The 16554-nt window shown below is 46.4% G+C and overlaps 1 protein-coding gene across 1 annotated transcript in view; it reads right to left on the bottom strand.

The window, feature by feature from the left end:
• Positions 1-16554, bottom strand: part of sac3d1 (SAC3 domain containing 1) — a 512754-nt gene that overhangs the window by 344508 nt on the left and 151692 nt on the right. The window lies entirely within an intron of this gene.

Below are 16554 nucleotides of genomic sequence, written 5' to 3' on the forward strand. Positions count from 1 at the left end.
GTCACATCCTTAACTCAAAAACAGAATTACCTGGAAAAACTCAGCAGGCCTGGCAGCATCGGCGGAGAAGAAAAGAGTTGACGTTTCGAGTCCTCACGACCCTTCAGCAGAACTGAAGTAAAGTTAGGAGAGGGGTGAAATATAAGCTGGTTTAAGGTGAGGGGTGGGGTGGGGGGAGAGAAGTTGGGGGGGGTGGTAGTAGGGACAAGCAAGCAGTGATAGGAGCAGATAATCAAAAGATGTCACAGACAAAGGAACAAAGACGTGTTAAAGGTGGTGATATTATCTAAGAGAGTGTGCTAATTAAGAATGGTCCTTAACCGAGGTTTTCCACCCACGGTCGTTGACAGGGCCCTCAACCGTGTCTGGCCCATCTCCCGCGCATCCACCCTCACGCCTTCTCCTCCCTCCCAGAAACATGATAGGCTCCCCCTTATCCTCACTTATCACCCCACCAGCCTCCGCATTCAAAGGATCATCCTCCGCCATTTCTGCCAATTCCAGCATGATGACACCACTAAACACATCTTCCCTTCACCCCCCCTGGCAGCATTCCGTAGGGATCGTTCCCTCCGGGACACCCTGGTCCACTCCTCCATCACCCCCTACTCCTCAACCCCCGCCTATGGCACCTCCCCATGCCCACGCAGAAGATGCAACACCTGCCCCTTCACTTCCTCTCTCCTCACCGTCCAAGGGCCCAAACACTCCTTTCAAGTGAAGCAGCATTTCACTTGCATTTCCCCTAACTTAGTCTACTGCATTCATTGCTCCCAAAGCGGTCTCCTCTACATTGGAGAGACCAAACGTAAACTGGGCGACCGCTTTGCAGAACACCTGCGGTCTGTCCGCAAGAAAGACCCAAACCTCCCTGTCGCTTGCCATTTTAACACTCCACCCTGCTCTCTTGCCCACATGTCTGTCCTTGGCTTGCTGCATTGTTCCAGTGAAGCCCAACGCAAACTGGAGGAACAGCACCTCATCTTCCGACTAGGCACTTTACAGCCTTCCGGACTGAATATTGAATTCAACAACTTTAGATCTTGAACTCCCTCCCCCATCCCCACCCCCTTTCCGTTTCTTCCCCTTCCCTTTTGTTTTTTCCAATAATTTATATAGATTTTTCTTTTCCCACCTATTTCCATTATTTTTAAATCTATACCTGTAATGCCCTGTCAGTCTTTCCACCCCACCCCCACTAGAGCTGTACCTTGAGTGTCCTGCCATCCATTCTTAATTAGCACTTTTCTTAGATAATATCACCACCTTCAACACCTCTTTGTTCCTTTGTCTGTGACATCTTTTGATTATCTGCTCCTATCACTGCTTGCTTGTCCCTACTACCACCACCCCCCACCCCAACTTCTCTCCCCCCACCCCACCCCCCACCTTAAACCAGCTTATATTTCACCCCTCTCCTAACTTTACTCAGTTCTGCTGAAGGGTCATGAGGATTCGAAACGTCAACTCTTTTCTTCTCCGCCGATGCTGCCAGACCTGCTGAGTTTTTCCACGTAATTCTGTTTCTGTTTTGGATTTCCAGCATCCGCAGTAGTTTTTTGTTCTTACATCCTTAACTCACCCTGACTTTCAGAAAGTGCTTCTTATATTTGGAACAAGACAGAGTGTGACCATCAGCAGAGACTCCTCCCTGGCAACAGAAGTGCCGCAGAAACCCCAGGAAAATGGGAAGAACCCCCATGGATATTCATCATCCACCACCCCCACCCCGCCCCAGTATAACTCACATCCATTCAGAGAATTCCACGATTAAAGCAGCTCCCATTGACAGACAGAATCCCAAAGCAGTGTTAATTACCTCTTCACATAAATGTGAAATGTGAAGGTGTTTGAAACTGTTCAGTCCAGGTTTTCCAGTTCAGCTCCTATGCAATTCCTCAGTAAGTTCCCCAGTCCAGGAACCTGCTCCCCAACCTGATTCCCAGTCACCGCAAAGTGAAGGTGCTGATTTCTGGAAGAACTCCCTGAATGATTGGCACAGGTGGGGCCTTAAGTGGTGCTGGAAACAGCAATGCCCAGGAAAGCCTTGGATCTTGCAAAGCCGACCATTACAATTACAATTATAATTCTTGGCGTTTGGCCGGGGGTGGGAGGCGGGAACAAAGGGTCTGTTACTAAGTGAAACTGACCCTCCTGGGGCTGATACCACACTTTCCTTCTCGATAGCCCTGTGCAGAATGCATGATCACTCTCAGTGATGTAGTTCCCGCATGGTTAAGGAAAGTGTAACACGCTGTGCCCATGGGAACGCCCTCTACACACTGTCCCATCACAGGCACTGGACTTAAGGGAGTGGGAGGATTGACCCCCATCAGTCTATGGTTGGGATTCCAGGTGTTCATTGGGTTAGAAATCTTTCCAATCTTCACAGAGGAATTGCTTGAGCCTCGGGTGGAATTTTCCATTCTGGAGACTAAGTCCAGTGATAGGCAGCATGATTCCCTCTGGGTGACGGAATGGGTGAACATGTGCAATCTTCTGCTTTTTAGCTCATTAATTATACATGAGTGAGGAGCCTGGTGCCCCACTTGGCAAGGTGGGCAGGAAGTCATCCGTCCCACTGTTACCTCATGGGTCTGGCACCATATTTAAACAGCGCCAGGACAGACATTCACTCACTGCAGGTCAGGTGTTGCAGTGAAGAGGAAACCTCTGGCACCCAAGTGAAGCAAACCCTCTGGCCCACGGTTCAGCAAAGCCTATCTGGGGATCTTCCTCAAGAAAAGGCAGGAGGTCTCCTGAGGGACGGGAGCCGGAGGCCCTCCCACCTGACCATACCAGCCCGGGAAGAGTTCGCCAGTGCCTATGGGGCCAGAAAAGGAGCATCCTGCAGTGTAGGAAGAGAATGAATGATCTGATGTGCTCCGCCAGGGTAAATGAAACTTCCACTCACTCTAAATACACGCCCTCATAAGGGCATCAGGCAGTCTAAGGGTTAAAACGCACAGGATTATCACACAAGACCAGCAGGTGGGACATCAGCACTGAATGTCTGCCAGCCACTTTAAGCTCACCATCTCATGTAAGTTCTTGCACAAATGGCGTCTTAGTCCCTTACTGGGGAGGGGTCAGCATACACAACAGGCATGCATGCTTCTGAACTGCACTCTCATCCATAGTGCTCGCAGTCAATCCATCTGCCTGCAGGATAAGATCACCCACAACAAAAGGGAGGGAGCAAAGACCCGAGGGGGATCTCCAGACTTCCAGACTCTGTCAAGGTTTGAAAAGCAGGCCGCTGGGCTGGCTGGCGAGGAGGGGATCATCCCTGCACAGAAGACGAGATTGGCCTCCTCCAACAAGCCAGTGAGGATGGGTCCAGTATACATCGACAACATGAGGGCAATGACTGTGAGTGGCCTGTAATGTATGAGCCTGCTTAGTCAATAACTAATTTTGCCTTCTCTCTATTCCAGGTACCAATAAGAAAAGGGGGAGGTTGTCTTCCACAGAAGACTGAGCCCCAGCGTCAGAACACCTCAGGGGAGGAAGCAGAATTATCCTCGGGTGCAGCACTGTCATTGCGTTCACCTGCACCCTCCACCAGCACAGATAGGTTTCTCGATACTAATGACGTCAGGGGGATATGGGGATAGCGTGGGAAAGTGACGTAGAGGTAGATGATCAGCCAGGATCTAAATTGAATGGTGGAGTGGGTTTGATGGGCCAAATGGCCTACTCCTGTTCTTATTTCTTATGTTCCGATGTTCTTAGATACACGCACCTCGGCGGGACCTAGTTCTAGAGTAGGCTCGTGTTCACAATCTGGTGATTCTCTCACCAACACAGGTCCACAGCTGGGGGAGGCAGTGACAGCCGAGGTCCCTGACGCTCAGAGGACTGCTGGAGACCAGGCCCCTGCTGAGGTCGAGCCCAATAACGAGTCTCTGGAAATGGCCTTGAGAGAAATGTTGGAGATAGAAAGACAGACAGGAGAACATCAGTCAGTGTGTCAGAGGCCGTCAGCAGACTGAAAGGAAGGATGGAGGAGTCTGTCCACGTTCTGTTTGATGTCGTGGCTCTGGCATCGAAATCTCCATGGGGTGGTGGCGGCCACCTTGGAGACCCAGGTCCTGTAGTTTCTGTTGGATTTGCGTTTGGACCTGCATTCCATCGCTCTAGCCATGGGTGCGTTCCAGCAGTGGCTAGGCAGAAGAAGGGGACAGGGCACCTTGACCTCCCTCTAGGTGCTCCTTCTCCTCAAGGGGTCAGGAAGGTGCCATCGAGCACCCCAAGGGAGGAGGAGTGCCAGTCAGGCACCTGGGGGGCATCATCCCAGGACACTCCAAGGGTGCCCTCTGCCAGTGACCCCATCCACTCCAGCAGGTCAGACTAAGGAGGGTGCACCTGCATTGGAACAGGAAACCTTTAACAGGCCGGGGCCCTCAAGGCCTCAGGCCACCAGAGGACGCCTGCCAAAGTTATCTCAGGTAACAGGGCATTGCAGTCAGCAGGCTGCCTCCAGCTCTGCTGCAGATATCAGGGCTGCACCTAGACATAGCGATAGGGTAAGAGAAATTAAGAAGTTTTGAATGCACACTGGTGACAGTGGCGTTCGCGCATTGTTTTGACTTTTCACTTTGTAAATATATGTTGCATTAATCCTTCTCCATGTCTCATGGATCCAATTGATATTCAACTTGATTAAATGTCCCACGGTCAGTTAAGGGCCCAAAATGTACTCCCCCAGTGAACTCCCACCTGGATCTTCAGCTGCATTAATTCTCTCACAATCTCACGAAAGAATAGCCTTTATTTCCACATCTGCAACATCAGGAAATGTGCATCATCTGTGAACCCGATGGCCGGACAATCCACGTGTCAATCTTCAATCTCAGGCAGACATGCTTTGGTCTCTGGAGACGTCCTCATCAAAGTTTCTGCTCACCCTGCTGCTGTCACACTGATGTCTGTTCTAGTTGTGACTAACATTATACTCGTTTCTCCAATGCGTAGTTTCAATGCCGTTTACTCTATGAGAGTGAGTTCATGAAAAGAGTAGTATCAATCTTTGAAGTCCAGAGGCCTCTAATCCTCTCTGCAGGTAGGTGTCCTCTCTACTTTTAAGGCTGAACATCATTCCACGCTGAGTTCCCACTCTCCTCACGCAGGGCGATGAGCTAGGGAAAGGATCAACCGGGAACATCGCAAATGTCTGCAGCGTGGGTTTGCGGAAATGATGCCAGAGGTGTGTGTTCATCCTGGTGAACACTCTCCTTACCTGTCAGGATCTTACATTGAACCTGGATGGTGCTTTAACTATCCAAACTCCCGTTACCATAAGACCATAAGACCATAAGATATAGGAGCAGAAATTAGGCCATTCGGCTCATCAAGTCTGCCCCGCCATTCAATCACGGCTGATAAATTTCTCAACCCCATTCTCCCGCCTTCTCCCCGTAACCTTTGATCCCCTTACCAATCAAGAACCTATTTATCTTGGTCTTAAATACACTCAATGACCTGGCCTCCACAGCCTTCTGTGGCAATGAATTCCATAGATTCACCACTCTCTGGCTAAAGAAGTTTCTCCTCATCTCTGTTCTAATAGGTCTTCCCTTTACTCTGAGGCTGTGCTTTCAGGTCCTAGTCTCTCCTACTAATGGAAACATCTTCCCCATGTCCACTCTATCCAGGCCTTTCAGTATTCTGTAAGTTTCAATCAGATCCCCCCTCATCCTTCTAAACTCCATTGAGTATAGACCCAGAGTCCTCAAACGTTCCTCATATGTTAAGCCTTTCATTCCTGGGATCATTCTTGTGAACCTCCTCCGGACCCTCTCCAGGGCCAGCACATCCTTCCTGAGATACGGGGCCCAAAATTGCTCACAATATTCTAAATGTGGTCTGACCAGAGCCTTATAAAGCCTCAGCAGCACATCCTTGCTTTTATATTCTAGTCCTCTCAAAATAAATGCCAACATTGCATTTGCCTTCATAACTACCAACTCAACCTGCAAGTTAACCTTAAGAGAATCCTGGACTAGGACTCCCAAGTCCCTTTGCACTCCAGATTTCTGAATTCTCTCCCCATTTAGAAAATAGTTTATGCCTCTATTCTTCCTACCAAAGTGCATGACCTCACACTTGCCCACGTTGTATTCCATCTGCCACTTCTTTGCCCATTCTCCTAACCTGTCCAAATCCTTCTGAAGCCTCCCCGCCTCCTCAATACTACCTGTCCCTCCACCTATCTTTGTATCATCTGCAAACTTAGCCAGGATGCCCTCAGTTCCTTCATCTAGATCATTAATGTATAAAGTGAAAAGTTGTGGTCCCAACACTGACCCCTGTGGAACTCCACTAGTCACCGGCCGCCATCCTGAGAAGGACCCCCTTATCCCCACTCTCTGCCTCCTGCCAGACAGCCAATCTTCTATCCATGCTAGTACCTTACCTCTAACACCATGGGCTCTTATCTTACTGAGCAGCCTCCTGTGCGGCACCTTGTCAAAGGCCTTCTGGAAGTCCAAGTAGATAACATCCATTGGCTCTCCTTTGTCTAACCTACTCGTTACCTCCTCAAAGAACTCTAACAGATTTGTCAGGCATGACCTCCCCTTGACCCCATCATTGTTTATGCAGGTATTCCTGTCCTCTCCCATGATCTCTTCAAAGCTGATGTCCCCATGCCCTTTGTTGATCTGACCCCTCCCCTTCCGGAGGCCACATGCACCCCTAGTTTCCAGGACACGCACCCCCCCACCACGATGCATGAGACCATCCAATACCCCCCATGACATTTTAGCTACTGACATACCAAATCCAGATGTCTCTTCTATATGTAACTGTGCCCTCTGTTTCCCAATATGATGACTCTAAGCGCCAGGATCAAATGCCTTAGTTGACTGATGACACCCTCCACACCACATTGTGCATGACCATCACTGCCCAGAGAGGCCTCTCCCTGCCCAAGACTGGGACCAAGACATGTGTACCATGCAGAGCCCTCTAACATGGCCTGTACAGCTCTAGGACGGTCTCTTCAACATGTCCCTGATAGCCCCTGGGCAGTCTCTGAACCTTCTCCGGACAGTCTTTTAACTTTTACCCCAGGAAAGTCTTTCAATCGTCCCCTCTGTTCCTTCTTTCCCCTCTCTTCCTGCCTCCATCTCACCCTTCCTCTCTGGTCATGCCTCCCATGCCCAGTCTTGGCACAGCTTGTGCTACAGGCAGCCGATATATTTCAGTGACAGTGTGAAAGGAAGGCGAAAGCATTGTCTACTGATCTCCAAGCTGTGGATGAAGTAAAGCTCACCAGGTGCACAGCTGCGTACTGTTAGGAAACAAACCGTTCTAATAATCAACTGGCAGGGCACTTAATTTGCTGGGGGGGGAATGTGTTTCCGGTGAGTTGGCCATTTAATGACCATTCATGAGGTGCTAATAAATGCAAATGGGGTTCCTGACATTGCTCATTGGGAAACTCAGCCGGCCTGTCACCCATCTGGAAAGTTGGGAGAATAAAATTCCAAACTATTTTTCTGCTGGTAGGGAATTGATTTTTTCATTCAAGCCAAAGTAAGTGCCGCCGCTCGCCCCACTTCCCGCTGCTGGCAGGAGTGGAAGATTCCACCCTCGCTCTGTCCATATCAGGAATTTCAGCTCCATACTCTTTGTAAGCAATAAAACTAGACATAAGGAGACCCAGACACAACATCATTTCTGCTCTGAATTTACCAGTTAAACTCAAAATATATGAGAGGATGAACAATTATTACATTTATTCTGGGGAGCCTGTAGAATATTGTAAGTTGGTTAGTCTAGCTTTGGGATGATTACTGAGATGTTGGTGTGTCCAAACAATAACTGCTTTATTTTATGCAGCTGAACTATGTACAGCTATCCATGATGAGGTGCTACACTGTTGAAGCCATGAGTATTCTCCCTCTCGACTCCTCATCAAGTGATCTCTTACATCATCATTATGGGAGATACTATTTACACCAAGATCTAGGTCATTAATATATATCAGAAGATGCAAGGGTCCCAAAACTCACCCCTGGGGAACTCCACTACAAACCTTCCTCCAGGTTGAAAAATATCCATTAACCCCAACTCTCTGTTTCCTGCTGCTCAGCCAATTCCATATCCACGTTGCTACTGTCCCTTTTATTCCATGAGCTATTACTTTGCTCACAAGTCTGCTGTGTGGCACTGTATCAAACGCCTTTTGGAAGTCTATGTATACCACATCAACAGCATTACCCTCACCCACCCTCTCTGCTACCTCTTCAAAAAACTCTAGCAAGTTAGTTAAACATGATTTTTCCTGAAGATATCCATGTTAGCTTTTCTTAGTTAACCCGCATTTGTCCATGTGACAATTAACTTTGTCGTTTGGTAGTATAGAGCTTGAGTATTGCTGAAAAATGACATTTTGTCAAAGCTTTTTGTCTTGAACTCTTCAGCACAATCGCGGGTGCGCGTTTCATAATCTCCCTGAGGCACAGAGCTGCCTCAGGGAGATGAAGAATTTAAAATAAATATAAAGAAATTAAAAGTGTTGTAAGACATGTCACCTCATGTGGCTCTGTCACATGAGCAGGGACATGGTATTAATTAAGTTTTAAATTTTTTGTTTTATTTTTATTTGCTTAAGGAAACCTCACCCCGCCCGTGGGTAAGGTTTCCTAAAAAGTGCAAAGGCCATTTGGCGGGCAGCAAAAAATTGAACTTAATTGATAATTTAATGGCCTTAACAGGCCTTTTAATTGTCGGCGGGAGTGCTGCCAACTCCCGTGCACTCCTGCTGACCGAACTATTGCGTGACTACGCATTGACATCGGGACGCTCGCCCAATGTCAATGCAGGTCATTTCACGCTCGAGCGGGTCGGGCAGGGACCCACCCACCGAGGTGAAAACTCCGCCCCAGGTGATTATGAATGTAAATGGAATGTTGGCATTTATTGCGTTGGGAATGGAATATAAAAGGAGGGAAGTTTTACTGCTGCTGTACAGGGCCTTGGTGAGACCACACCTGGAATACTGTGTACAGTTTTAGTCTCCTTATTTGAAAAAAGATATAATTGCATTAGGAGTAGTACAGAGAAGGTTCTTATGACTCAATCCTGGGAAGAAAGGTGGGACACATCGATACCCAGGCCTATTCAGGAGAATGAGAGGTGATCTTATTGGAACATATAAGATCCTGAGGGGATTTGATAGGGTGGATACTGGGAAGATGTTTCCTCTTGTGGGGGAGACCAGAACAAGGGGACACAGTTTAAAAATAAGAGGTTTCCTGTTTAAGATGGAGATGAGGAGAAATTTTTTCTCTCAGAGAGTCGTTAGTCTGTGGAATTCGCTTCTCCGCACAGCAATGGAGGCTGTCTCATTGAATTTATTCAAGGCAGAGTTGGACAGATATTTGATAGACAACAGATTCAAGGATTACGGGCATGGGGAGCGGGATGTGGGCAGACAGTAAAATGTAGTTGAGAACATAATCAGATCAACCATGATCATATTGAATGGTGGAGCAGGCTCGAAGGGCTGAATGACCTACCCCTGCTCCTAACTCCTTTGTTCCTATGTCCCTATGTCCTAACTCAAATTCTTCGATCTGTTCCAATTTCACTAATGATTCCTTTACACTTCCACACTTGGGGATCAAAGGGATTTCCCGGGCAGAGAATTTTAATGTCATTACTGGGACTCATATTAAGCAATGTTGTTATTAATATCAATCTAACTCTATCATTGCCAATTTCACATGAGAAGGAACAGAAATGCAGTGGACAGGGAAGATGTGGTAAAGTGGAGTGCTATGTACCTTTAAGGGAATGTAGTGTTATGACACAGCAGTTGGTAAAGGCCAAGTTATTTAAAATCCCAGAGGGAAACTTTAAACAACTGTCATAACCTATATTTTCAATTGGTATGTTTGAGATGCAGCTCAGAATTCAGGAATAAGACCACCAAGCCTCAAGAGATTCTTTAATAGAAATTAAATTAAACATTTATTAATTTAACAAGGAATTAAACACATACACATGTCGACAAATTACTACCATAATAACTTTTAAACAAATTCCCAAATTAATCATTCCCAGGTAAGTCTTAACCAAGGCAACAATAACCCATAGACTTTAAACAGACACCAGGAAAAGCACATTTTACCTTATGAATTCAAAATGAGGTTCCTTGCAATTTGCTTCCTTTGCTGACACAGTTGTAGGCTTACAGGCTGGTTAGATCTTAAATGCCTCTGTCTTACTCACAAACTCCTTTCTGTTTATATCTAGCTTTTCCTTTGAATGTAAATTTTCCATTGTATCACTAGGTTTTTAATTTTACGTCTCCTAACAATAATATCCTTTCATTGCACCAATTTTATTAGTAAGCTGAAAAAAATTAAACACATTGCTTCGCGTCTTCTAGCTAGGTGCAAGAGTTCACCCATTCTTTTGAATGGTTTATTTAAAAATGCAAATTGCCCCCTTGACACCTAACGGTAAAATTTTTAGCTCGGCGGGTGGGCACGCGCCCAACCTGACCGAGAGTAAAACAACGCGCGATGACGTCAGGCGAGCGCCTGGCTTGTACTCACCCCACCACTCCTGCCCGCACAGGCAGCGCTGAGCGCTGCCACTCGCGTTTCATGCTGGGCGGGCCTTAATTGGACTGCCAGTGTGAAATTGCCTTCCAGCCCCAATTGTGAGTAGCGGTCAGCATCCCGCCTGCCCCCGCTGAGCCCACCCGACATGGTGAAATCTGGCCTATGTTTCTAAACTTCCCCATGTTTATCTAATTACCATTTCAAACCTACTTCTTTCAATGCATCAAAGCACCCAGACTAGGTGGCTTTAATCCAATTAAGACACACACACACACACACACACATAGACGCAGACTACACTACAACTCGATTTAAAAAATAATTTCCAGTAACATTATAGATATTAATATTTCTTCATGACAGTGGAGGTCGACAGTTTCAGTGAAATTGGATGACTCACAGTGAGATTAACTTCTGGGTGATTTCTTGAGAATTCCATACATTGTCTTGGTTGGGCCTGTCATATACTCTGTAGTGTGGTGGGTTCAACCACAGTCTGTCCATTAATTCACATGTACCTCATAGTTACCCTGAATGTTAAGAGTATAAGACACATATTGTAACTTGTTTTAACTTTCTGAACTTATAAAGTAGTTTGCTTTTGTTGATTCAAAACTCATGGAATCTTGTAGCTTTATTCCAAAAGCAGGTGTCTTTAATCTCAACCTTCAACGACTTTTAAAAAACGTTACTAGTCCCTATTGAGCTCCCCCCCCATATCCCGAGGTCTGGCCAAGGATTGTAACAGGAGCCCATACCCCAGTGAGGGTCAGTGTGTGTGGATCCCGTACCCCAGTGAGGGTCAGTGTGTGTGGAACCTGTACTCCAGGAAGAGTCAGTGTGTGTGGAAGTCATACACCAGTGAGAGTCAGTGTGTGTGGAAGTCATACACCAGTGAGAGTCAGTGTGTGTGGATCCCGTACCCCAGTGAGAGTCAGTGTATGTGGTACCCGTACCCCAGTGAGTGTCAGTGTGTGTGGGACCCGTACCCCAGTGAGAGTCAGTGTGTGCGGGACCCGTACCCCAGTGAGAGTCAGTGTGTGTGGAAGTCATACACCAGTGAGAGTCAGTGTGTGTGGATCCCGTACCCCAGTGAGAGTCAGTGTATGTGGTACCCGTACCCCAGTGAGGGTCAGTGTGTGTGGAACCTGTACTCCAGGAAGAGTCAGTGTGTGTGGAAGTCATACACCAGTGAGAGTCAGTGTGTGTGGAAGTCATACACCAGTGAGAGTCAGTGTGTGTGGATCCCGTACCCCAGTGAGAGTCAGTGTATGTGGTACCCGTACCCCAGTGAGTGTCAGTGTGTGTGGGACCCGTACCCCAGTGAGAGTCAGTGTGTGCGGGACCCGTACCCCAGTGAGAGTCAGTGTGTGTGGAAGTCATACACCAGTGAGAGTCAGTGTGTGTGGATCCCGTACCCCAGTGAGAGTCAGTGTATGTGGTACCCGTACCCCAGTGAGTGTCAGTGTGTGTGGGACCCGTACCCCAGTGAGAGTCAGTGTGTGTGGAACCCGTACCCCAGTGAGAGTCAGTGTGTGTGGAACCCGTACCCCAGCGAGAGTCAGTGTGTGTGGACCCGTACCCCAGTGAGAGTCAGTGTGTGTGGGACCCGTACCCCAGTGAGAGTCAGTGTGTGTGGAACCCGTACCCCAGTGAGAGTCAGTGTGTGTGGAACCCGTACCCCAGTGAGAGTCAGTGTGTGTGGAACCCGTACCCCAGTGAGAGTCAGTGTGTGTGGGACCCGTACCCCAGTGAGAACTGACTCATTCTGGTGAGATCCAGAACTATTTCCTCCTGTTCAGACCCATTCATTGCTTATATGATTATTGATGATAATCAGTTACTGATTAAACAGTTTTGTGATAAATAACTTAGATTGTGAGTTACTTTATGCAAACTGCACGTGTTTCTAAGAGTAGGAGGTATGTAATTGTGCACTCCCAATGCAGAAATGACTGATTTCCTCAGAGTAACCACACAGATAACCAGAGTGTGAAACTAGTTTCCGTATTAACCTTTTCATGACCACAGCAAGGTTACACGATGAAATTAAATCAGTCTGACCCATGGATCAAGCAGTTACTGTAGCATAGTGGTTACAAGCCTAGATCCTGTACCCCAGTGAGAGTCAGTGTGTGTGGAACCCGTACCCCAGTGAGAGTTAGTGTGTGTGGGACCCGTACCCCAGTGAGAGTCAGTGTGTGTGGAACCCGTTACCCCAGTGAGAGTTTTGGTTTCAAAGCAAGTTCAGTAATGAAGGGGTTAAATGAAATAAAAGTGTGTTCCCATCACCCTGGGTGTGAATAAATATCTTTCCACCTCCAGCTTGATGATGGAAATGTATCTGAATGTTAAACACTCGATTGGGGATCCCCAAGTGTGGAAACAAACATTTTGTTGGTTCTTATTGAAACTATGCAATCGGGCCCCGACTCAGACTGTGTGACAAACAACATTGTCCTTCCCATAATCGAATCAGCTTTCTTAAGTGCGCAGTTGTGAAACCTTCCACCTCGGTTTCTAATGAAGGTCGCAACACAATATGAAGATGTGATTATTACACAACAGGGAAATATGAAAATTAGAGTCTGTGCTTTCAAGGCGCAGGTTACCCCTTGGTGAGAGTGGGTCTCTCTCTCTCTCTCTGGTGACCATAACTCAGCTGAGAATTGATGTCTGTCCTGTGCATCCAAGATTCTATCAACAGATACACCCTGCTGCTATTTACACAGAATCTTTATGTGGAAAACCTCCCCAGGCACTTCACTGGAATTTAATGTGACAATGATTAACACCGAGCAAAAAAGATGTTAGGACCAGATGACCAGTAAGTTGGTCAGAGGCAGGTTTTAAGCAACATCTTAAAGAAGGAGAGAGAGAGAGAGAGGCAGAGAGATTTAGGGAGAGTATTCCAGAGTTGAGGACCCAGACAAGTGAAAAGCCTGGCCGCCAATGGCGGAGCATTAGGGAATGCTTAAAAGTCCAGAATTAGAGGAATTCAGAGATCTCAGAGGGTTGTGGAACTGGAGATGATTACAGAGATATGGAGGGGTGAGGACATGGAGCAATTTGAATGAAAAAAGAATCTAAAATTGGATCCATTGGGGATTCAGGAGCCAAGGTAGGTCAGAGAGCACAGGACTGATGGGTGAACAGAGAGTGATGCAAGTTAGGAGAGGGGCAACAGAGTATTGGATAAGATGAAATTTATTGAGAGTGGAAAATTAGAATTGATTGGGATTTTCTCGGAATAACAGGGTTCAGGAAGTGATAAAGGCACTAATGGATATTTCAGCAGCAGATTGGTGAAGCAGGAACAGACAAGTGATGTTATATAAAAGTGTTAATCAAGGGCAGGAAAGTCCCAATCCAGTGAAACGCGAATGAAGCGATGTCCCTACAATCAGACTTTCCAGTGCATTAGAGAGCTAGATTATAGCAACAGAGTACTACTGTACAGTCCTTACACAGTGCATCTGGCCCAGGACAGCATGCCCTGGATAAGTATTTATCATGAAGTAGACACTGTTCAGATGTAAGGTCAGTGACCTGAAACGTTAACTCTGTTTCTCTCTCCACAGATGCTGCCTAACCTGCTGAGTGTTTCCAGCATTTCCTGTTTTTATTTCAGGTTTCCAACATCTGCAGTATTTTACTTTGGTGTTAGTATACTGTTACTCTGAGCTAATACACTGTTACTCTGAGCTAATACACTGTTACTCTGAGCTAATACACTGTAACTCTGAGCTAATACACTGTTACTCTGAGCTAATACACTGTTACTCTGAGCTAATACACTGTAACTCTGAGCTAATACACTGTTACTCTGAGCTAATACACTGTAACTCTGAGCTAATACACTGTTACTCTGAGCTAATACACTGTTACTCTGAGCTAATACACTGTTACTCTGAGCTAATACACTGTAACTCTGAGCTAATACACTGTTACTCTGAGCTAATACACTGTTACTCTGAGCTAATACACTGTAACTCTGAGCTAATACACTGTAACTCTGAGCTAATACACTGTAACTCTGAGCTAATACACTGTTACTCTGAGCTAATACACTGTTACTCTGAGCTAATACACTGTAACTCTGAGCTAATACACTGTAACTCTGAGCTAATACACTGTAACTCTGAGCTAATACACTGTTACTCTGAGCTAATACACTGTTACTCTGAGCTAATACACTGTAACTCTGAACTAATACACTGTTACTCTGAGCTAATACACTGTAACTCTGAGCTAATACACTGTTACTCTGAGCTAATACACTGTTACTCTGAGCTAATACACTGTAACTCTGAGCTAATACACTGTTACTCTGAGCTAATACGCTGTAACTCTGAGCTAGTACACTGTAACTCTGAGCTAATACACTGTTACTCTGAGCTAATACACTGTTACTCTGAGCTAATACACTGTAACTCTGAGCTAATACACTGTTACTCTGAGCTAATACACTGTAACTCTGAGCTAATACACTGTTACTCTGAGCTAATACACTGTAACTCTGAGCTAATACACTGTTACTCTGAGCTAATACATTGTTACTCTGAGCTAATACACTGTAACTCTGAGCTAATACACTGTAACTCTGAGCTAATACACTGTAACTCTGAGCTAATACACTGTAACTCTGAGCTAATACACTGTTACTCTGAGCTAATACACTGTTACTCTGAGCTAATACACTGTAACTCTGAGCTAATACACTGTTACTCTGAGCTAGTACACTGTTACTCTGAGCTAATACACTGTAACTCTGAGCTAATACACTGTAACTCTGAGCTAATACACTGTTACTCTGAGCTAGTACACTGTTATTCTGAGCTAATACACTGTTACTCTGAGCTAATACACTGTAACTCTGAGCTAATACACTGTAACTCTGAGCTAATACACTGTTACTCTGAGCTAGTACACTGTTACTCTGGGCTAGTACACTGTTACTCTGGGCTAGTACACTGTTACTCTGGGCTAGTACACTGGTAGTCTGTGCTAGTACACTGGTAGTCTGGGCTAGTACACTGGTAGTCTGGGCTAGTACACTGTTACTCTGAGCTAGTACGCTTACTCTGAGCTAGTACACTTACTCTGAGCTAGTACACTGTTACTCTGGGCCAGTACACTGTTACTCTGGGCTAGTCCAGAAGCAGTCCATGCCCAAATGCAGCAAGACCTGGACTATATCCAGGCTTGGGCTGACAAGTGGCAAATAACATTCACAATAACATTCACAATAACTGCCACAATAACTGCCACAATGACCAGCTCCAACAAGAGAGAATCTAACCATCGCCCCTTGACATTCAATGGCATTACCATTGCCCCACTACCCCACACTATCAACATCCTGGGGATTAACATTGACCAGAAACTGAACTGGACTAGCTATATAAATACTGTGGCTACAAGAGTAGGTCAGATGCTAGGAATCCCGCAACAAGTAACTCAGCTCCTGACTCCCCAAAGCCTGTCCACCATCTACAAGGCACAAGTCAGGAGTGTGATGGAATACCCTCCACTTGCCTGGATGAGTGCAGCTCCAACAACACTCAAGAAGTTCGACACCGTCCAGGACAAAGCAGCCCGCTTGATTGGCACCCCATCCACAAACATTCACTCCCCCCACTGCCGATGCACAGTAGCAGCAGTGTGTACCATCTACAAGATGCACCACAGGAATTCACCAAATCTCCTTAGACAGCACCTTCTGAACTCACGACCACTACCATCTAGAAGGACAAGGGCAGCAGATAGATGGGAACACCACCACTTGGAAGTTCCCCTCCAAGCCACTCACCATTGTGATTTGGAAATATATCACTGTTCCTTCACTGTTGCTGGGTCAAAATCCTGAAACTCCCTCCCTAACAGTACCATGGGTATACCTACACCACATGGACTGCAGCAGTTCAAGAAGGCATCTCACCACTACGCTTTCAAGGGCAATTAGGGATAG

This window comes from Cetorhinus maximus, chromosome 13 (assembly GCF_964194155.1).
Source record: "Cetorhinus maximus chromosome 13, sCetMax3.hap1.1, whole genome shotgun sequence".
In the NCBI taxonomy this organism is placed as follows: domain Eukaryota; kingdom Metazoa; phylum Chordata; class Chondrichthyes; order Lamniformes; family Cetorhinidae; genus Cetorhinus; species Cetorhinus maximus.